The sequence below is a fragment of the Meles meles genome, chromosome 20 (genome assembly GCF_922984935.1).
Source record: "Meles meles chromosome 20, mMelMel3.1 paternal haplotype, whole genome shotgun sequence".
Lineage (NCBI taxonomy): Eukaryota > Metazoa > Chordata > Mammalia > Carnivora > Mustelidae > Meles > Meles meles.
In genome coordinates this window covers 24931935-24953938 of record NC_060085.1, presented here as the reverse complement: position 1 = coordinate 24953938, position 22004 = coordinate 24931935, and the positions used below count along the sequence as shown (strand labels likewise).

General features: G+C 36.3%; 1 protein-coding gene across 14 annotated transcripts in view; it reads left to right on the top strand.

Moving 5' to 3' along the window:
* Positions 1-22004, top strand: part of ERC2 (ELKS/RAB6-interacting/CAST family member 2) — a 924700-nt gene that overhangs the window by 421080 nt on the left and 481616 nt on the right. The gene's annotated exons all lie outside the window — the stretch shown is intronic.

Sequence of the window (22004 nt, the reverse complement as noted above, 5' to 3'; positions counted from 1 at the left end):
ATGCACTGCTCTCTCTTGCCTCTGACCCTTTGAACACTCTCCCGCTCTAACTGGAATAGTCCCTTCTTCTCCTACCTCATTTCTCACCTTGTTAACTCCTACTTGTCCCCTGGGTCAGCTTAGTTATCACTTTCTGTAGGACATCTTACTTGACCCCACAGAATGAGATGGTACTCTTTTCCTAAGTGTCGTGATGGTTGTATACTTATTCATAACATCACAGTTTTGTAATTCCCTGTTTATTTTTGGGTTTTCTCCCATTAGACATCCTTGAAGATCCTTGAAGAGAGGAGCTGTGTTGTTCACTGCTATGTCCCAATACCTAGGGGGTGCCAGCATTCAACTAGTATCCGTTGAGTAAATGAGGTTTACTCTCTGGCTATAGAGAGTAGAACACTGAGGCTTGGAATGCTCAGCTAACTGGGGGAATCTCAGTCTCTCTTGGGCCTATCTATGCTGTCATATGTGATATGACTCCAGACTGTAGGGAAGCTCTCTAATTTTCTGCATTATACAATTCTCATTGCTGCATGTACTTCCCCCACTCCTTTCAACCTTGATTGAAACCCTGTAGTGCCCCTAGAAATAGAACTCTAGCTTCTCTGAGGTTCAGGAACATGTTCCCCCATCCCAACCAGAGTGGGTAAGCCTGAACACCACTTGATCAGCTTGATTCTGGAGGGTTGCCAATCTAATACTGAGTTCATCTTGGTACTCTCTGGATTTTGGGGGAAGGTTCTGTCTGGATCTCTAGGTATGAGGTTTTGTTTCTCTTTTTCTGTGGAGTCTGTTCTGATCATGTTATTGCTGAATTGACCTCTACATTGGGAGTTCCCAAGGGAGCATGGCTCTGTAAATCATCTAATTAGATATCCCTTGTGCAGTAGGCAGTCAGTAATTATCTGTTAAATTAATGAGTGAATAAATAAATAACAGAAGAATGGGTGACTGCCTCAGCTCTTAATAGAGATTTTAATCACATTTTAATCTCTTTGGAAGTTAAAAGCTTTGTTACCAGGCATATGATGCTGTCTGTTGGTCTGGGTTTGTGAAGCCTTCTTGCTGTTCCTGAACTTCCCCATCTCCTTTGTACCTCAGGGCCTTTGCACTGCAGCTCTCCCCAGTTGGTTCTTCGTAGTATTTAAGTCCCCACTCAGATGTCACCTCCTCCAAGAAGTCTTCATAAGCACCCCATCTGATAGTGCTGTTCTAACTTCTGCCACTCTTTATTCCCTGATTTGATTAAATTTTTCAAATATACTTTGTACTTGTTACTATCTGAAGGGACTGTGTTTTATGATACTTTGATTGGTTTATTAACTTATCCTCTAATGTACTTAAACTCTTTTGGAGGCTGGGAGCTTCTCTGACTTCTTTACTACATCTACAAGTGTACCTGGCATACAAATTTTAGCTTAATACTGAAAAAATTAAAATATACAAAAAACAAATTTTAAAAATGTATATATCTATATCTATCTATCTATCTGACATATTGGGCAAAAAGGATGCCTTGATTTTCTTACTAATGAGCAATTTACTGTCTTATATGTGTTTGATTTTTTCTGAGACTACCCGTGGGAGGCGGGCAAGGTAGTATGTAGTCAGATCAGTGAAGAAGGAATGATTATAGAAAAGCTATTCTTGAGCATGCTGTGTCCAATCTATATTAAATGCTAAAAAAATAAACATTAAAGTAGCTAGATGACAGTGGTTAAAAAAAAAGAAGGAAAGCACAGTGTTTAGAAGCTGACAGACTTGGGTTCAAGTCCTACTTTTCTATCTAGTAGAAATGTGATTGTTTTCTTGTCTGTGAAATAGGGATCATTGTCACCAAATCATTGAGTCATCATGAGGATTCAGTCAACAAACACAGCACCTGGCATGGGATGCTTCCCTCTGGAAATGGTTTCCTCCTTGCTGCCTTCCTCTAAGTTAAAGGAAGATTGAGGTAGAGCTGGGCAAAACACTGAAGAAACTTAAGCCTTCATACTTAGACCAAGATAACTATTAAGAGCTGATTGGACTTGCTCATCAGAATATCACCTGCATATATTTAAATCCTGTTGTTTGGGCTGTTCTTGTTAATTTGCCTCAAAGAAAATCACCAAGGCAGCCCATCTGGGTGACTAAGTAGGGATTCGTCCTTGAGTTGCTGGGTTATTGTATTCCCTTTCATGGAGTTCCACTGCATCTAGGGCCCTATGGTGTGGAAGCTGCTTCCTTTTTTGGGTTCAATTCTACATCTGCAACTGATTGAGATTGCAGATGGGCCCGTACAGAAATAATTAGCCACTTGCCCCTTATTTTGAGGTGCAAGTGGCCCCTCTTGCCAGCAATTATGGAATCACGGAAGAGTAAGCCTTAGGGGAGAGCCTGTGGAAATTTAAGCATGAGGGCCAACTGCTTTTAAATTTTAAAAGTTGCAGCTATCTTCTTCTTAAAAAAGCACTTGAAAGTATGTGAGCCACCTTGGAATGGACCTGTCAGCAACTCCATATACCCTTCCCGGGGTGGAACACTTCAAATATTTCCCAGTTTTCCTATTTTATTCTAAGGGCTTATTTAAATATGCTGTGTGTTTTACGTGCTGCATTTGGTTTCACATTTGGTTTATGCTACACATTAACTAATTACTGGAAAAGTATCTGACTCATGAACTCTGATCCATCTTCCTCTGGGAAGATCCCTTGCTGACTTGCCGCAGCCCCTTGCATTTTAATATATGTTTGCAGGGAATTTTGCAGTGCTCTGCTCTGTGGTACCTTAGGATACATCTGGATGTTAATCGTTTACCCTAAAGGTGTTCTATGATTAGGGAAAGCATCCAGTGGTCTTAGGGCACCAGAGGAGTTTGTTAACAAAGGATAGAAGTTGTCGATGGCCATCTTGAAACATTGATCTGATCTGTGAGATTCAGAAATTACATGAGGGGAAGCTGCCTTGGACAATAAAAGAACAAAACACATTTGAGATCTTAATAGGAAACAAAAGTGCATAAACAAAAACAGACTGCTTCTTTAAATATCCGATTTCAGAACAAGACTAACCTCCCAGGAAAGTTTAAGGAACCCTGAATCTAATTGGGAAAAGAAGCGGGTTTACATTTTCTTTAGTGTCAGGCTAGCAGATGAGATTGAATTTTTGACACTTTGCAGAAGACAGATTTCTTTCCATTAGCCGAATGAATCTGGGGCCTGCGTCATTATTTTATTTTGTAAATTCTGCATGTGCTATAATCAGACCACTCAAATGCAGATGGTTACTGCTGGAAGGAATGAACGAAGTTAAACTTTCAAAAGAAGAAAAAATGTAAGGCCTGCTTAACCATTTCATCTCCTCTCTCCAAGCCCCAGTGTTTAAATCACAGGCATAATCTTTTTGTGTTTTTTTCTTCCCAGTACCTTTAAGATTCCATGAAGTTATTTTACCAGCAATTTGAGAGGAAGAGAATATACAGAATCTGTTTCTTTTATGCTGAAGCTCTGTCCAGTGGCATTTACCAAGTCCTGTTATTTTAATGGAGACTTATTATATCTTCAGCCTTTGTCTTGTCTTCAACCTTTAATGAGCTGTGGATAGGATTTTTTTAAAAAATTATTTATTGTAGAAAGAGAATGAGAGAAACCTGGGGAGGGCAGAGGAAGAGGGAAAGAGAGAATCCTCAAGGAGACTCCCCAGTGAATGCAAAGCTGGACTCGGGGCCTTTTATTTTATTTTTTTAAAGATTATATATATATTTATATTTATTTATTTCTGTTAGAGCCAGTCAGGTTTATTTCTAAGGAGGTGTCAATCATGGTTTTTTGTTGTTTTTTTATGTTCAGTTAGCTAACATATAATACATTGTTAGATTTTGATGCAGTGTTCAACAATTCATTAGTTGCATATAACACCCAATGCTCATTACAATGCGTGCGCAGATTCAGAGCTTAATTATAGGACCCTGAGATAATGACGAGAGCTGAAATCAAGAGTCAGCAGCTTAACTGACTGAGCCACTCAGGTGCCCTGGATAGGATTTGTCATAAGTAGCTGATGACTTCCCCTTTAGAGAGCCATATTGGGAGAGTAGATCTTTCTGGGCCCTTACTTTCTCATAGAAGATGATCCTATCAAATGCAAACGCCACTGATGTATATTCTATTTGAGAGAAGGAAGGTACAAGGGAAGAGTTTCTCTCCCCTCCTCCCACCCTTCCAAGCCTCTGCCTGGATCCATGTTTGAGAGATGATTTTTAAATTCTCAGGCCTTTGAAAAATAACTTCAGTTATGAGAGACTGAGGGAAAATATTGCCAATCTGTTTGTTTGTTTGTTTGTTTGTTTAGAGAGTGAAGGGGGAAGGACAAAGGGAGAGAGAGAATCTTAAGCAAGTTCCACGCCCAGTGTAGAGCCTGAGGCAGGGCTTGAGCTCACCACCCTGAGACTGTGACTGAGCTGAAATCAAGAGTCAGACACTTAACTGACTGAGCCACCCAGGCGCCCCTTACCCACTTTTTTGTTTTTTTGGAGAAGAATGGTGATTGAGGAAGAAATTATTTTCCATATGAAGTTTGATGTACAATGTTTCAGTGCCGGTATTTTTTAAAACTGTGGTCACGGACTATTTGATCAAAGTGACCTGCAGCTCTTGTTAAATATGTGGGTTACCAAACCTACCTCTGGACCTGATGAGTCAGAACTTCTGGTCCTGGAGCCCAGGAATCTGCGTTATAAGCTACCCAGAGGATTATTGTATGTGGCCAAGTTGGAAACCACACGATTTTGGATCATTTTTGTAGTTTAATAGTTGAGTACATTTTTGCAGATGTATGATTGATTCATCACAACATAATGAGTGATAGGAATAGATGATCCCTTTTGGATCCCTGACTGTATTTAGTGTATAAATTATCAGGATGCTGGTATCTCTCAGAGACTGCTGAATTACATTCTTGGGGACTTTTTGTCTACCATCCCTTTGGTCTAGTGAAGAGCATAAGTCATTGTATCACAAAAAATTCTTGAGAAGGAATTTGGTCTTAACCTCATAAAAACTCTTCATTTCCAGAGATCCTTTCATGATTAGCTTCTAAAATATTTGAGATAAATTTTAAAGATGCCCAGAATTACTGTATAACATTTGTGAAGCTCAGGAAGGATACTATGAATTTAGTTAGACACATAAAATTTTATGTCCCTAAAGAAATACACCTAAAGTGAAGGGGAGCGGGGGAACAAGTAAGATATATCTTTTAGGTCCTGCCAGGGCCATTAAGACTGGGCTCTGGAAGGTTTAGGGTGGGGAAACTCTTGCCAAATACAAATAAAGCACGTTGTTTAAAGAACCAATTGTAAAAATCAAAGGAAAAATACTAAGTTACAGAACAATCATCCAATTGGTCATGCTTATGTGCCTAATTTAAGAAATGTTATATTCCTTTTATTTCTTGTTGTTTCTAAGATGAAAATAAAAAGTGAATTTACCCATCTTGCCTTTAATACCTGTATTTAACAGAGACCTGTCTTAGGGATAACCCTTTAATTTGTTTCACAAAGCTTTTATTCCAATTCATAAAGAATTCTGGTAGACAGTTGGGTTATTTTACAAATTATATTGATACTAAGATTCATACGTTCTGAGCTTTAGGATTAATATTCATTTTTCTAATCTACCATAAATACATTCTCTAGCTACCAGAACTATTGCTTTTGGTGGTTTCTATTTCCAGCACATGTTACTATGTTTTTGAAATGGAACATTTGCTGTAGGGGACAGAACATTTAGCATGAAGGATACTAACCAATAACAAAATAAATTGTTTGCAAATAATGATATAGGGTGCTTTGACATAATGTTTCTATTTTTCAGTGTAGTGGTTCATCTCCTTGTCCTTCCTCTGAGTTTGTATTTGATTTGGGGAGAAAGAGCCAGGATTTGTTTATTTAGGAAGTAGATGCAAGAGTCCAAAAATGAACTGCATCCTAATCCTCCCCCCAGTGGCTCTTATAACAACATGGTGGGGGAACTTTTTGAAATGCTACCTCTTCTTAGGAGGAAATTTTCTGCAATGTGAGTATTTTATCCTATTAAGTATCTCTTAAATTAAATTAAAGAGCATAGAATACTTTACATTGGAAAATAGTTGCTTGGGTACTAGGTAGAGTGCTGTCATTTTCCCCCCAAATGTATACATACTTTTAATCTCAAATTCAGTTTCTTCTATTATTTCATTTTTGAACTCAAAGGAAATAAATCTTTTTTTTTTTTAAATTCCCTTCATGGGTTTCAAATGTTTAACATAAAATTATATAATCTTTTAAAAAAACAAAAGACCATAAACCAAATTTAGAATTCAAAACAAGGACTATAAATAAAATAATTCTTTTAAAAAAAATAGCTTCCTAAAACCCCAAGAAGGCAGTCAAAATTGTGAAAAGATGTCAACTTGAAGTAATTTAAATGACACAATTTTATGGCTCTCATAGAATGGCCTTGAGAAAATATTTCCTAAAATGAATTCTTTCTGAAATAATTCATTTAGACAGAGTCTTGAAGAACAAACTCTCTTGAAGTGAATTATTTTCTTTGATGCTGCTATTTTCTTGTAAATTCCAAAGGATGGAACCTTTGGTTTTAACTTAAGATGATGAAAGTAATTTTCTTTTGAGAACTAAGTTTTCAGCTGAATTGAAAAGCCTGTCTGCAGGTGAGATTTAATTTAATCCTTTGAGTACTTAAGAAGCATTCCTGAGACAGTGGCCAAAAATGTGACAAGATTAGCACTTTGTTTATTGACAGTGTGTGGACAGGAAAAGACTTTTATCCCAAAGAGTTTAACGATTTTTTTTGTGATCTTAATGGCAATTTTTAATTACTAAAATATTCATTACTTAAATAGCCAAAGATTATATGATACACTTAAAATTTAAATTTAGTTGCAGTTGAATTGTAGCCTAGGAATTAAAAAGCAACAAAGCAAGCATTATAGGCAGGTAGTATCTTGGTAACTGAATTTTAAGTTTAGAACAGAGTTAGAGAGTGGAAAATGAATCTATAAGTATTAAAAGAAAATGAGTAAATGAAAGTCTATGGAAGATCTATTGTGTCTTTCTCTGAATCAGAATCATCTATATATGGCTTTCATGAGAGTTTAAAGATTTCATAAATTTTTTATTTGTCCCATTATTTCCTCTTTAATTCCTGTTTTCTATGAGTGTTTTGTGTGTTCTAAGAAGCAGACCAATTTTTCTGATGTCAGCTACTATTTGAATAAATAAAAAAGTCCATAAATATGAAAGGTATATGCATGGTTGAAACTTGATACAAAAGCTATATAATGTGTATAACTATGACTTTCAGATAAAATTAGTGTCATAAAAAAATTCTTAATTGTTTCCTGTTCATTGTGTGTGCAAATGTACTTTTGCTACATATAATGATTCCCTTGTTTATGCTTTTCTTTTTCTTTTATTTCAGGGAGTACAAAATATTAAAACATTGGAATATTTTGACTCTAAATTTGATGGGTTTTCAGGTTTTTTTTTAAATATGGAAAACAAAAGTAAAATATTCTTTCTGACTATGATGACATTCAGCAGAAATGAGTTTGCACAGTATGAGAATTTTTTTCTGTTTAGGAGGCTCCAGACTTCTTCACCACCCTGCTGTCCTCTCAGTAGATTTAGCCGTCATTAGCAAACCATGGAGACCTTGTCCATAGTAATGACTTATTAGTATTTTTATATCATGAGAATTTCTAGATGCACCCTAGGATCTTGCCTATCATTTTATCATTGAACATTTTCAGGATGTTCCATTTTAGAACAATTTGGGGATGTTTTAAATTTGGTGCCTATTCATTTTATGTCTAAAGGAAAAATTACACAAAATTCCATATTATTTGGGAACATGCTGTCTTGGTTAAGGTTTGGATCACATTTTAAAATTAGTTTTAAAGGAAAGGAAATCATATAAACGCTCTGGAATTCAGATAAGCACCAAGCATGGGAAGCAGACACTTTTATTTTAGAGGGCTTATCCTTTGGGGTCAGACTGCTGATGATAAAAAAAGCATCCTAGACCTTTAATATTGATTATGCATTTTTGGGAGCTCTTTTCTTTCCTGCTTTCCCTCTGTCCATTTGAATTTGGACTTTGGTAGAACTTGCAGCATGCAGTATCTCAAATATTCCACAGGGTGTCATGATATGGTTGTTTGTTCTCAGGAACACTGTCTAGTGAGAGGTAGCTTGAGCCAAGCCTCATCCAGTATTTAAAGGGCTGGTTCATTTTGGTTATAGTCAAGAATTATTTATGGAGGACCGACTATGTGAGAGCTCCATGATACGAAATGTAGCTGTTAATGTTATCATGTAATCCTTTTCTTCACTTTGTGTTTGTCATTTTGGCCAAGAGAGTATTTACCAACACAGTGAGTTTGTTTGAGTTTGTTTGAATTTACATGCTATGTAGCTTCATGCCGTTTGGGAATGAATCTCAAATGGAGGATTCAGGTTTGCAAACTACTCAACTGCCCAACCAGCTTCTGGCTCCCTTCCTTGTATCATCTGGTAGGAATAGATCCCTAAGGGTCACAGTACAGGAAGGGAGCTGAGAGTTACTGCTCTAAAGGCTTCTGAGATAGCCATGGGGAGGCTGAAGCAGGGCTGGGGCCCGAGTTGGACAGTTTGAATATGAATTCCCCCTTCCTTCTCCACTCATTGTCTAGTTCACCTTAACAAGTTTGTTTGCTTCTTTTCATTTTTAAATCTGTGATGGGATTTTGAAGAGCAAATTAAACAGTTCATTTCTAAAAAGTGTTTAGTGGCTTCCAGTTTTGGGAAGAGATAGCATAAACTCACATTTCCCTTCTTCTTCTCTTTAAATATAACTTAATTTAGATTGTCTGGAAATAATTCAACAGATAGTCATAAAAGAACTCTGAAAGTTGGGAAAGAAGAAGGACAATCGGGTAGGGGCCTCGGGAATTGAAGAACACCATGATGAGTTCCCTAGGTTTTGTTCTTATTCTTTATATATCCCTGCCTGGGACATGGAGAGCCCTGTAATCCTGAACTGCCAAGAGAAATTAGACGGAAAGAAGGAAGGATGAAGGAAGAGAGAGAGAGATTAGAATGAAAGAGGGAAGAAGGGATGAAGAAAAGAAGGAAATGCCTGTTTTCTCTGGACAAAGGACTGGGAAAGGGAAGCCCAGCTGGGACTTAGCACTGGGCCAGTCTGCCCAAAATAACACTGCTAGCAGAGTCCATTGAATCAACACATTCCCCATCTCCCACCTGCCAGCAGTGGCAGGCTCAAGCTGCCCACAGCAGTTTCATCAGTGAAGTCAAGGCAGGTCACCCTATTCCCGGCCCCCAAGTCCCTGGTAGCAGTGAGCTGCCCTGTCCTTAGCAGCAATGTCAGCAAGCCCGAGAGGTCAGCTAGCACCCACATGCTAAACTGAAACGAGGTGACTGCTTGCTAAAATAGAAGATATAAATAGGAAAACAAAACAAAACAAATCTTCTAACATATATTCAAAATGTCCAGGATACAATAGAATATTACTTTCATACCAAGAACCAGAAAAGTTACAATTTAAATGAGAGAAGACAACTAATGCCAACATGAAGATGAATCAAGTATTGGAATTATCTGACAAAATTTTCAAGCATTTACATAAAACTGATTGAACAAGTAATTACAAATTCCTTTGAAAAAATAGAAAGCCTTACTGGAAGGATTCCATAGTAGAGTGGAAATGACAGAAGATAGAGTCTGTGAACTTGAGGACAGATCACTAGAATTTAATCTAAACAACAGAGGAAAACTAGACTGGAAAATAAAAGAATAGAGCTCAGGGAACTGTGATTCTATAATGAAAGCTCTAACATATCATCAGAGCCCCAGAAAGAGATCAGAAAGAATATGGGGCTAATAAATATTTAAGAATGGCTGTAAACTCCCCAAATTTGGCAAAAGATATAAACCTACAGATTTAAAAAGATAAGTGATCCCCAGATTGTATAAGCCCAAAGACACATCACAATTAAACCTCTAAAAACTAAGACAAAGAAAAAAATCTTAGAGCAACCAGAGAGAAAGTACTCAGTATTTATAGGGGGATGGATACCAATTCAAATGACTGGATTTCTCATCTGAAACCATGGAGGCCAGACAGAATTGGCATATTATTCAAGTACAGAAGAAAAAAACTGCCAGCTGTAAATTCTCTATCTGGTGAAACTATCGTTTGGAAATGAAGAGGGAAATAAAGACATTTTTAGACAAAGGAAAACTAAGAGTGTTTGTCACTAGCCTTTCTACCCTTGAACAATTGCTGAAGGAAACTCTCTCTAAATAGCACAGAAATGGTAACAGCAGGATTTTACTTCAGAAAAGAAGAAAGAAGAGTGGAATGGAAAAAATATGGCTAAATATTTTAAACTATCTTCATCCTTATAATTTTTAAAAATCACATTTGACATTTGAAGGAAAGATTATAGCAATATCTATTGTGCTCAGTGCATGTAGAGGAAATAATGAGACAACTGGATTTAAAAAGTGAGGAAGATAAAAAGGACCTAAGAAAGTGCTATTTTGGTACTTCACTTGAAGTGGTAAAACATTTATATCAGTAGGTTATGACGTGTTTCATATGTAAATTGTACTTCATACAGCAGTTGCTAAGAAAATATGCAAAACTATATGGTCAAAAATAGTACAAGTAAATGAAGATGGAATCCTAAAAATTTATCCAGTAACCCTCAGGAAGGCATAAAAGAAATGGAGGAAATCAACATAAAACAAATAATAAAATGGCAGGCTTAAACTCTAATGTATCAATAATTACTTTATGTAAATGGCCAAGATATACCAATTAAAAGAGATTATCCAACTGGATCCAGAAAAACTCCATAACAAAAACTCCCCAAAACCCTGAATAATTATATGCTGTCTATAAGAAATTCACTTCAGACACAATGACAGTGTAGGTTGAAAATAAAAGAATGGAAAAAGATATATCATGTTAACTTATTGTTTTTTAAGAGAAATTGTGAAGGAGAAAGAGTGTGAAAGAGGGGGCACAGGGAGAGGAATAGAGAATCTTAAGCTGCTGGATGCCTAACATGGAACCCAACACAGGGCTAAATCTTACATATTTGATCTGAGCCAAAATCGAGAGTTGAACATTTAACCGACTGAGCCACCCAGGTGCTCCTAACATTACTTTTTAAAAAGGAGAAATAGCTACATTAATATCAGATTAGGCAGACTTCAGAGCAAAGAAAATTACTAGGAATAATAGGACAAATTATATAGTAAAAGAAGTAATCCACCAAGAAGATATGGTGATTCTCAATGTGTATGCACCAAACAAAATATATGAAATAAAAACCAACAGAACTGAAAAGAGAAATGCACAAATTCATGATTATAGATGATTATAGATACTATCAGCAATTGAAAGAATTACATATAGAAAATGAGCAAAGATACAGATGAACTGAATAGCTATTAACTAGCAAGAGCTAATTGACATTTATAGAACACTCTACCCAACAATTGTGAACTATACATTTTTTTCAAGTGTTCTTGTAATGTGCATTAAGACAGAGCATATTCAGGGTTGTAGAGCAAACCTGACCATAGTTAAAAGAATTGAATTCATACAGTATATTCTATGACTATAATGGAATCAAATTAGAACTCAATAATAGAAGGATATGAGATTTACAAGTAATCCATGGTTCAGAGATACTAAGTAGGGGTGCCTGGCTGGCTCTGTTGGTAAATTGTGTGACTCTTGATCTTGGGGTTGTGGGTTTGAGCCCCATGTTGGGTGTAGAGATAACTTAAAAAAAATAAAAATCTTTAAAAGACACAAAGATTCTCAGTGAATATTAATCCATGCCTCAAAGATGAAGTAAAAAGGAAAAAAATATATATAGCTGAATGAAAATGAAAATACAACATATCAAAATTTGTGGGATGCAGCTATTGCAGTGCTGAGAGGGAAATTTGTAGCATTAAAATGGTTACATTAGAAAAGAGGAAATGGGGCGCCTGGGTGGCTCAGTGGGTTAAAGCCTCTGCCTTCGGCTCAGGTCGTGATCCCCGGGTCCTGGGATTGAGTCCCGCGTCAGGCTCTCTGCTCAGCAGGAGCCTGCTTCCCTCTCTCTCTCTTTCACTCTCTCTCTCTCTCTCTCTCTGCCTGCCTCTCTGCCTACTTGTGATCTCTGTCAAATAAATAAGTAAAATCTTAAAAAAAAGAGGAAATGTTGCAAATGAATAATCAAGGTTTCTACCTCAATAAACCAGAAAAAGAACAAAATAAAACCAAAGCAAGTATAAGGAAGAATAATAGTAGAGCAGAAATCAATAAAATTGAAAACATGGAAATAGAGAAAATCAGGAAAATCCAGCAATAATGATAAAGAGAAAAGATAAAAATCATCAATATCAGAAAAGAAGCAAGAAATATTACAGATTGTGTACCCATTAAAAAGTTGATAGAGGAGGGGACTCTGGGTGGCTCATTCGGTTAAGCGTCTGACTCTTGGTTTTGGCTCAGGTCATGATTTCAGGTCATGGCTCCTGAGATGAGACCTGTATTATGCTCCTTGCTCAGTGAGGAGTCTGCTTACTCTGCCCCTCCCCCAATTCACAGACATGTGTGTTCTCCCTCTCTCTTTAAAATAAATAAATAAATCTTTTTTAAAAAGTTGATAGAGGACTATTACAAACAGCTTTATACTCATAAATTTGACATCTGAATAGAAATGGTCCAATTCCTCAAAAACCACAAACTATCAAAACTGAACCAAGATGACATACATAACCTGAATAATCTTATAACCATTAGATAAATTGAACTTTCAATTTAAAAGCTCGTACAAGAGATATTTCCATGCCCAGATAGCTTCAGTGGATAATTTTACCAAACAGCTAAAGAATTAACACCAATTATACTCAAATTCTTCCTGAAAATGGAAGAGAGAATATTTTTCAACTACTTTATGAGGCTAGTATGACCTTGATACCCAAAACAGAAAAATACAATAAAAAGAAGCAAAATCCCCCAGAACCAAAACCATAGACCACTATGTCTCATAAATTTAAATAAAAAATTATCAACAAGTGACTCTTAATCGCACAAAAGAAACTGGGGGTTGCTGGGGGGAGGTGGGGTTGGGAGAGGGGACGGGGGGTTATGGACATTGGGGAGGGTATGTGCTATGGTGAGCGCTGTGAAGTGTGTAAACCTGGCGATTCACAGACCTGTACTCCTGGGGATAAAAATACATTATATGTTTATAAAAAAATAAGAAAAAAAATTATCAACAAAATATTAGAAAATCAAATGCAAAAATGTATAAAAAGAATACTATATCATGACTAAGTGGGATTTATTTCAGGTATACAAGGTTGGTTCAACATTTAAAAATCAGTCCTTGAAAAAAATCAATCATTGTAATCCATCATATGAACAGAATAAAGAATAATGTGATCATATTATTTAACATAGAAAATGCATTTGATAAAATTCAACACCCGTTTATGATTAAAAACCCTAAGCAAGTTAGGAATAGAGGAGAACCATCTTAGCTTGGTCAGCAACTTATGCAAAAAAGTCTACAGCTAACACCTGTCTTTCACTACTAAGACTAAATATATTTCTCCTAAATTCAGGTAAAAGGCAAGGTTGTGACATAGTACTCCAAATTCTCACCACTGTGATCAGAAAAAAAATTGAAAAATAAAACCATCCTTTTTTGCATATGACATGATTATCTATATAGAAAATCACAAAGTGTCTAAAAAGAAAAAAGAAAAACTTCCTAGTGAGTTCATAAAGTAGTTCAGTAAAATGTCAGGATATAGGATCAACAAACAAAAATTAATTACATTTCTATATACTAAAATGAATATGTGGAAACTGAAATTAAAGACAGAATTTCATTTATAACTCCAAAGGAAATGAAATACTTAGAAATAAATTTACCAAAACATGTACAGGATCTGTATGCTGAAATTTATAAAATGTTAATAAAACAAATCAAAGAGGACCTAACCAACTTGAGATATGCACTGTATTCATGGTTTGAAAAACTAAGAATATAAAGGTGTCACTTCTCCCCAAATTGAGCTATAGGTTTAATGAAATTCCTTTCAAAATCCCAAGGGTTTTTGGTGAACATATACAGACTTATTATAATTTTTTGTATGGAAATGCACAAGCCCTAGATTAACTTAAAACATTCTTGGAAAAAAAAAAGTGATACTAACCTTTACTGTATAGCTATTGTAATCAAGACAATCTCCTATTATTGGAGTGATAGATAGGTGAATGGAACATAATAGAGAATCTAGATATACAAATATGCCTAGCTGATATTTTGCAATGGTGCAATGACATTTCAATGGAGGAAAAAAAGCTTTTTATAAAAAAAAATTTTTTTTTTAACAAATAGTGTTTGATCAACTGGACGTCTATAGCAAATGAAATTGAACATTGACCTAAACCTCACATCTTATACAAAAAATTAACTCAAAGTAAACCATGGACTTAAATGTAAAACATGAACCTATAAATGTATTAGAAAAATAGGATAAAATCTTCAGGATCTACGGCTAAGTAATGATTTCACAGAATTGACATTAAAAGCATGAACTCTAAATTGGACTTTCTGCTCTGTGAAACATCCTGTTAAGAGGATGAAAAGACAAGCTACAGACTGAGAGAAAATAATTGTGTAAACCATGTATCTTACAAGGGATTGGTGTCTAGAATATTCTCAAAAGAACTCTGAAAAGGCAACAGTAAAACAAAACCAAAACAATCCAATTAGAAAATGGCTGAAAGTCAAGAGCATTTACTGACGAGGACATACAGATGAAAAATAACCAAATGTAAAGGTGTTCAAAATCATTAACCTTTAGGGAAATGCAAAATAAAACTGCAATGAGATGTCACTGTACATCTATCAGAATTACTAAAACAAAAAGTAATGACAACACCAAAAGTGTCAGTGGGAATGTAGAAAAACTAGATCATTCCTACATTGCTGGTGGGAATATAAAATGATACATCTACTCTGGAAAACAGTTTGGCAATTTCTTATATAGCTAAATTTCAAGTCCCGTGACCCAGAAATTTTACTCTGGTGGCATTTATCTCAGAGAAATGAAAACTTATGTTCATAGAAAAACTTACACATGAATGTTTGTAGTAGCCTATTTGTAATAGTCCCAAACCAGAAACAACCCAAATATCCTTTAACACATAAATGGTTAAACAGTCTGGTAGATCCATACCATGGACTACTACTTAGTAATAAAAGCAAACAAATTATTGATAGACATGGGGCGCCTGGGTGGCTCAGTGGGTTGGGCCACTGCCTTCGGCTCAGGTCATGATCTCAGGGTCCTGGGATCGAGTCCCGCATCGGGCTCTCTGCTCAGCAGGGGCCTGCTTCCCTCTCTCTCTCTGCCTGACTCTCTATCTACTTGTTATCTCTCTCTGTCAAATAAATAAATAAAGAATTAAAAAAAAAAAAGCTATAATAATAAAAAAAAAATTATTGATAGACATAACAACTTGGATGGGCTTCCAGAGACTCATACTGAGTGGGAAAGACAAACAATGCCAAAGGTTATATTATATACCATGTGCCTATATTTATGTAACATTTATGAAATGATAAAGTTATAGAATGGAGGACTGATTCATTGTTGGCAGGGGTTAGAGATGGGGATAAGTGGGTACAGAGACAGAGATAAGTGCATACACTTATAAAAGGACAACACAAGGAATCTTTTGGGGGATGGAATTGTTCTGTATCCTGACTTTGGTGGTGGTCACATGAATCTGTACAAATGATACAATTGCATAGAACTAAGTACACAGACACACACACAGACACACACACATACACATAAAATGAGTGTGTATAAAAATGGTGATAACTGAGTAAGATCAATGGATTATATGAACACCAATTTCCAGGTTGTGATACTGTGCTATAGTTATGCTAGATTTTACTACTAGAGGAAACTGGCTAACAAGTATAAGGGATCTCTTTATATTGTTTCTTACAACTGCATGGAAATCTCAATTATCTCATTATAAAATGTTCTAAAAAAACCCAAGTATTTAGGACAATGCCTGGCTTGTAGTGAAGAGGTCTGGTACATATAGTACCTAACTATTTTATAAGCTTAAAGTTTATTTTTATTTTAACTTTAGGCTGTGTAAGAATGACTGCAGCAGAAATGCCATGTTAAAATGTCACACATCCCATTATAGTTAATTCTTCAGATCTGGATAAATTTCTCTTTTAGAATTCTTTGTTTAAGGAATCTTTTAAAAGACTATTATGTATTTTTAGTATAGATGAATATATGGATATAGTACCCAGAATTCTAGGATGGCGCTCATAACATGGGCTCCCTGGTGTTATGTCAATGTTTGGATTACGTTTTATGCAAAAGGAAATTTTCAGATGTAATTAAGGTTGCTATTCAGTTGACCTTGAGTTAACCAAAAGGGACATTATCTGGGTGGGCTTGAACTAATCACTTGAGCATTGCAAATCTGAGTATAGAGGTCAGAGACAGAAAAGTCAGAAAAACTTAGAGCATGGAGGAAGGAATTTTACATGTAAAAAGTGTTCTGTTGCTAGCTTCGAAGATGGAGAGGGTCATGTAGCAAGGATCTAAGACAGGTTTAGCTGCTGAGAGCATCTGTTAGTTAATAGCCAGCAATGAACTGAGTAATACCAACAATGTGAATTATCTTGAAAGAGGACCCCAAGTTCCAGATGAGAGCTCAACCTGATTGATCTTTTGATATCAGCTTTCTGAGACCGTAGGCAGAGAAACCAATTATGTCATGCTTGGACTTTTGCTCTATAGATTGTGGGGCAATAAATTCATGTTGTTTTTACCCACAAAATTTATGCTAATATTTCATGCAGTAATAGAAATCCAATACAATGGATTGATTTAAAGCTTTGTATTTTATTTTTAAAAAGATTTTATTTTATTTATTTATTTGAGAGGGAGAGTGAGAGGGCACACAAGCAGGGGGAGGGACAGAGGTGGAGGGGGAAGCAGGGAAGTCTGACATGGGGCTCCATCCCAGGACCCTGGGGTCATGACCTGAGCTGAAGGCAGATGCTTAACTGACTGAGCTACCCAGGTGCCCCTAAATCTTTGTATTTAAATCCATGATTTAGTGGATCCTATACTAGCAACCAGTTTTGCCTTTTCCTTGGTGTGCAAAGAGTATTTCTGGAGGAGGATTCTAGGAAGATATAGGAGTCAGAGGCACCAGGAATGTCTCTCTCTATCTAGACAATGATTGCACTGTCAGAATCTGACTGATGTAACTATGTTGGAACTCTAGAGTCTACTGAAGGCTTGCAAGTTCCAGAGGAAGGCTGAGATGGTAAAATGCATTAATTTTGGTCAATATTAGCTGTTAACACAGTGGAAGCTACCCATTTCCCACCCTTTAGCCAACTGACAGGCAGCCGAACATGTGTGCCTGAAGCAGCCTACATGCAGCTTGGAAGAGCCAGGGTAAGCAAAAAACGAAAACAAATAAAAACAAACAAACAAGCAAACAAAAAACCCCACCTTCCAGTTATCAAGGTTCTGTGTTCTGATCTTTGACTGTTGCTTCTGATCTTGAGGTACAGTCAGAGTCAGAAGCCATTGTTGTTGCACCTCCCCATGTTGGGGCAAGCTCCTGCTCCTCTGCTGAACTGACTTCCAGGGGACTTAAAGGAATGGCAGTCCTTTTCCTCTTCATTCATTTTTTCTTCTTCTCTTTTGAGAGCCATACATTGAAGATTAAGACATTCATGAGCAGCTGCATATAGAAGGAAAGTTAGAAAATGATGACATATATCTGGGAAAAGACATGGGCTCAGAAAAGACTTGAAAAGACCTTATATTTATACCTCAGACTGATCTTTGCCACAGAGATAGCCTTCAACAACAATGACAACAACAAACTGAAACAATAAAAACAGTAAGAAAAAACAACAAACCCTGGGAAATTGGGAGAATCTGATTTCCAGAGTTACAACATCCAGTTTTCAACAACAATAAAAATCACAAGGCATACAGAAAGTAGGAATCAAAGGGGGAAAAAAAAAATAACAGAAACTGGCCCTGAGACCTGATGGCAGATCTACTAGACAAAGATTTTATTTTATTTTTTTAAAGATTATTTATTTATTTGACAGACAGAGAGAGAGAGATCACAAGTAGGCAGAGAGGCAGACAGAGAGAGGGAGAAGCAGACTCCCCACTGAGTAGAGAGCCCGATGCAGGGCTCGATCCCAGGACCCTGAGACCATGACCTGAGTCGAAGGCAGAGGCTTAACCCACTGAACCACCCAGGCGCCCCATAGACAAAGATTTTAAAACACTCTTAAAGATGCTCAAAGAAGAAAAAGGATATGTGGGAGAAGTAAATAAAAGAATGTATGAGCAAAATGGAAACATCAGTGTAAAGATAGAAAACTCAAACCAAAAGGAAATTTTGGAGCTGGAAAATATAATAACTGAAATGAAAAATTTACTAGAAGGATTTAAAGGCAACTTTAAACAGCCTGAAGAATCAATGGACTTGAAACAAAGAAATAAGATTGAAGAAAAATGAACAGAACCCAAGAGATCTGCAGGACATCATGAAATGGACCAATACACATATTATAGAGTCCTAGAAAGAGAAGTGAGAAAAAAGGGCAAAGAGAATATATGAAGAAATAATGGTTGATACTTTCCAAATTTGACATGAATATAAACATCCAGGAAGCTCAGTAAGCTCCCAGAAAGATAAATTCAAAGGGACCCACACCAAGATCCATTATAACCAAACTTTTGAAATCTAGAGACAAAGAGATACATTTGAAAACATCAAGAAAGTGTCACTTACAAGTGATCCTAAATAAGATTATAATCAGACTTTTGATCAGAAACTTCAGAGGCCAGAAGACAGTGGGTCGATATAATCAAAGTGCTAAAAGAAAAAACAAAAACTTCTGTCAACCAAGAATCCTATATCCAGCAAAGCTGTTCAAGAAGAAGGCAAACCATAAAATACTCTTAACTATAGGAAACAAACTGAGGGTTGCTGGAAGGGGGATGTATAGGAGTAATTAGGTAATGGGCTTTAAGGAGGGCACTTGATGTAATGAGCACTGGGTGTTATATGCAACTGGTGAATCTCTAAATTCTACCCTGAAAACTAATAATACACTACATGTTAATTAAATTGAACTTAAATAAAAAAATTAAAAAAAACAATGAGGGAAGAATTAAGATACTCCCAGATAAATAAAAGCTTAGGAGTTTGTTACCACTAGAACTGTCCTACAAGAAATGCTTAAAGAAGTCACTGAGGGTTAAATGAAAAGACACTAGATGATAACCCAAAGCCATGTGAAAAGCAAAATATCTCAATAAAGGTAAGTACATGGGTAATTACAAAAGTTAGTATTATTGTAATAATAGTTTGTGATTCCATTTTCTGTTTTCTACATGACCTAAGAGAGTAATATATTTACAAAAACTATTAGACTAAAAACTAGTATAATTGGAACTTTGATTTGTAACTTTATGTTTCATTTTCTACATTAGGTAAGATGCTAATGTATTTAAAAGAATTTATTATTTGTGTTTGGGAATCCACAATGTATAAAGACAGAATTTTGTGACATCAGCAACCAAAAGGGCTGCTAGAGGTGGAGCTGTAAAATCGCTGAATTTTTGTATGTTACTGAAGCGAAGCTGGTATAAATTCAAAGTGTTAAAATTAAGTGTTACAAATTTAGGATTTTACAAGTAATCCCCATGGTAACCACAAAGAAAATAGCTGTAGAATAATATATACATACACGGACACAAAATGATTATAGATTTACTCATTTTACTACAAAGAATCGACTAAGTATGAAAGAAGAGAGTAATGCGGGAAATGAAGAACAAAAACATTATAAGGTCTACAGAAACAAATAGGAAAATGACAGACATAAACCCCTTATTTTTAGTAATTACTTTAAATGTAAGTAGATTAAAATCTAATTGAAAAACAGGCATTGGCAGAATGGACTAAGAACAAGAAAACAAACAACCCCTCCCCACCACCCGCACCATGATCCAACTACATGCCATCTGTAAGAGAGTCACTACAGATCCAAAGACAAATAGAATGAAAGTGAGAGGATGGAGAAAAATGTTCTATGCAAGTAGTAACTGAAAGAGACAAAACAGACTTTAAGTCAGAAACAACACACTTTTAAAAAATACATGGATCAAAACAAATCACAAGAGAAATGAAAAAATACTTAAAGTTGAATGAAAACAAAAGTGCAATGTACCAAAACTTATGGCATGTAGAGAAAGCAGTATTAATGGGGGAATTTACACATCATAACAATATCAGCAGATTAAAAAGGCAAGCCACAGGATTGGAGAAAATATTTATAAATTATATATATGACAAGCAATTAATATGCAGAATATATAGAGAATTCCTAAAACTCAACAGCAACAACAACAAAATCAAACAGTGTGATTCAAAAATGGGCAAAGGGCTTGAATAGGCATTTCTCTCAAGAAGATATACGGATGGCTAGTAAGCACATGAAAAGATCACTCAACATCATTAGTCATTAGGGAAATGAAAATCAAGGTATAAGGAGACTATAAAGAGACAAATCAACTATCAGGAGACACCATCTCTTACCCGTTAGGATGGCTTCTATCAGAAAACCAGAAAATACAGAGTGTTATATTACCCGGTAGGACTCTGGCCCTAAACTTCTTCAGTCCTCTCAGTGATTTAGGGAGGTCCCAAGGAGTCTCTCACAGGCTTCTAGTCTACTTTAGCCCCTATTTCCAGTGCCCAAAATCCCTTGAAATCAGGACCTACCACTCACCCAGGGCTGATACCCTGAGAGAAGGTATACTCCGTCCTGTCCAGGGCACTGTCTCCTAGGGTGACAGGGGGTGCCTAATGAGTTTGCTTGGAACCACCATGGATTTACATATATTTGTGTATATAAATATATCTGTGGGTGTGGGTGTACTCAAAATAATAGCACACCCTCTCCTTAAAGAGCCAGTCCTTTCAGCTCTTGGCTTCTTTTATATAACAAGTATCATTCTGACATGTATCCATCCATATTCTTGTTCACCCATATATGTATTTACAGTGTTGTGTAACCATGTGAATGCTTGTCTGGAATGGAGAAAGCCTTTGTTTTGACTGCAGGTGATTATGCCTTTTGAGTGAATTTTCACAGAGGTAGGTGGGCAGGAATACATTGCATTTTGTTGAGGAGAAAGCTAATTATTTGATGTATAACTTGAGTTTCCAGGATGTCTGTCTCAAGGCAAAAAGCATGTCTTATTCAAAAGATGCATTGGTGGGAAACGAAAGGAAAGAAGGAAGAGGGAAGGGAGAAGAAAGGAGGTGAGAGAAAAAGGCCTTCTCTGTTAGTTCAAATCCCTTGTAGTCATTGGAAAAATTAACCAAGTCCCATGTTCTGCCAGTTGAGGGTCAGCGGGGTCATTGTTTTTGCGTTCATTTTGCTGCTGCTACTACTGCCACCTCAATTGTCACCCTCTTCTCCTCCTTGTTGTTGCTGCATTGCTGTCATTATTTGTGTTGCATTCCAGATTTATGCTAAATGAATCAAATAATCCAAAAATTTGTTTAAGTCACACATTGTTAAACATGCATTTGGAATGATTTCCTGCGAAAGCCTGGGTGCAGAATACAAATATTTTGAATGGACTTATCTTAGAGTTGTACTGCTTTTTTTACTTGTCACTTTAAAACCCTTAATATGAATAAATTGTTTGTACAGTGGGCTTTTTTTAATCTTTAGATAAGAAATACATGGTTTGAAAGCAGAGAATAAAAAAATGAATGGTAATGTACGCAATGCCCAGGAAAGGTCCTTGCTGCTGCTCATGGGCAGGCGTTATAATCAGCTA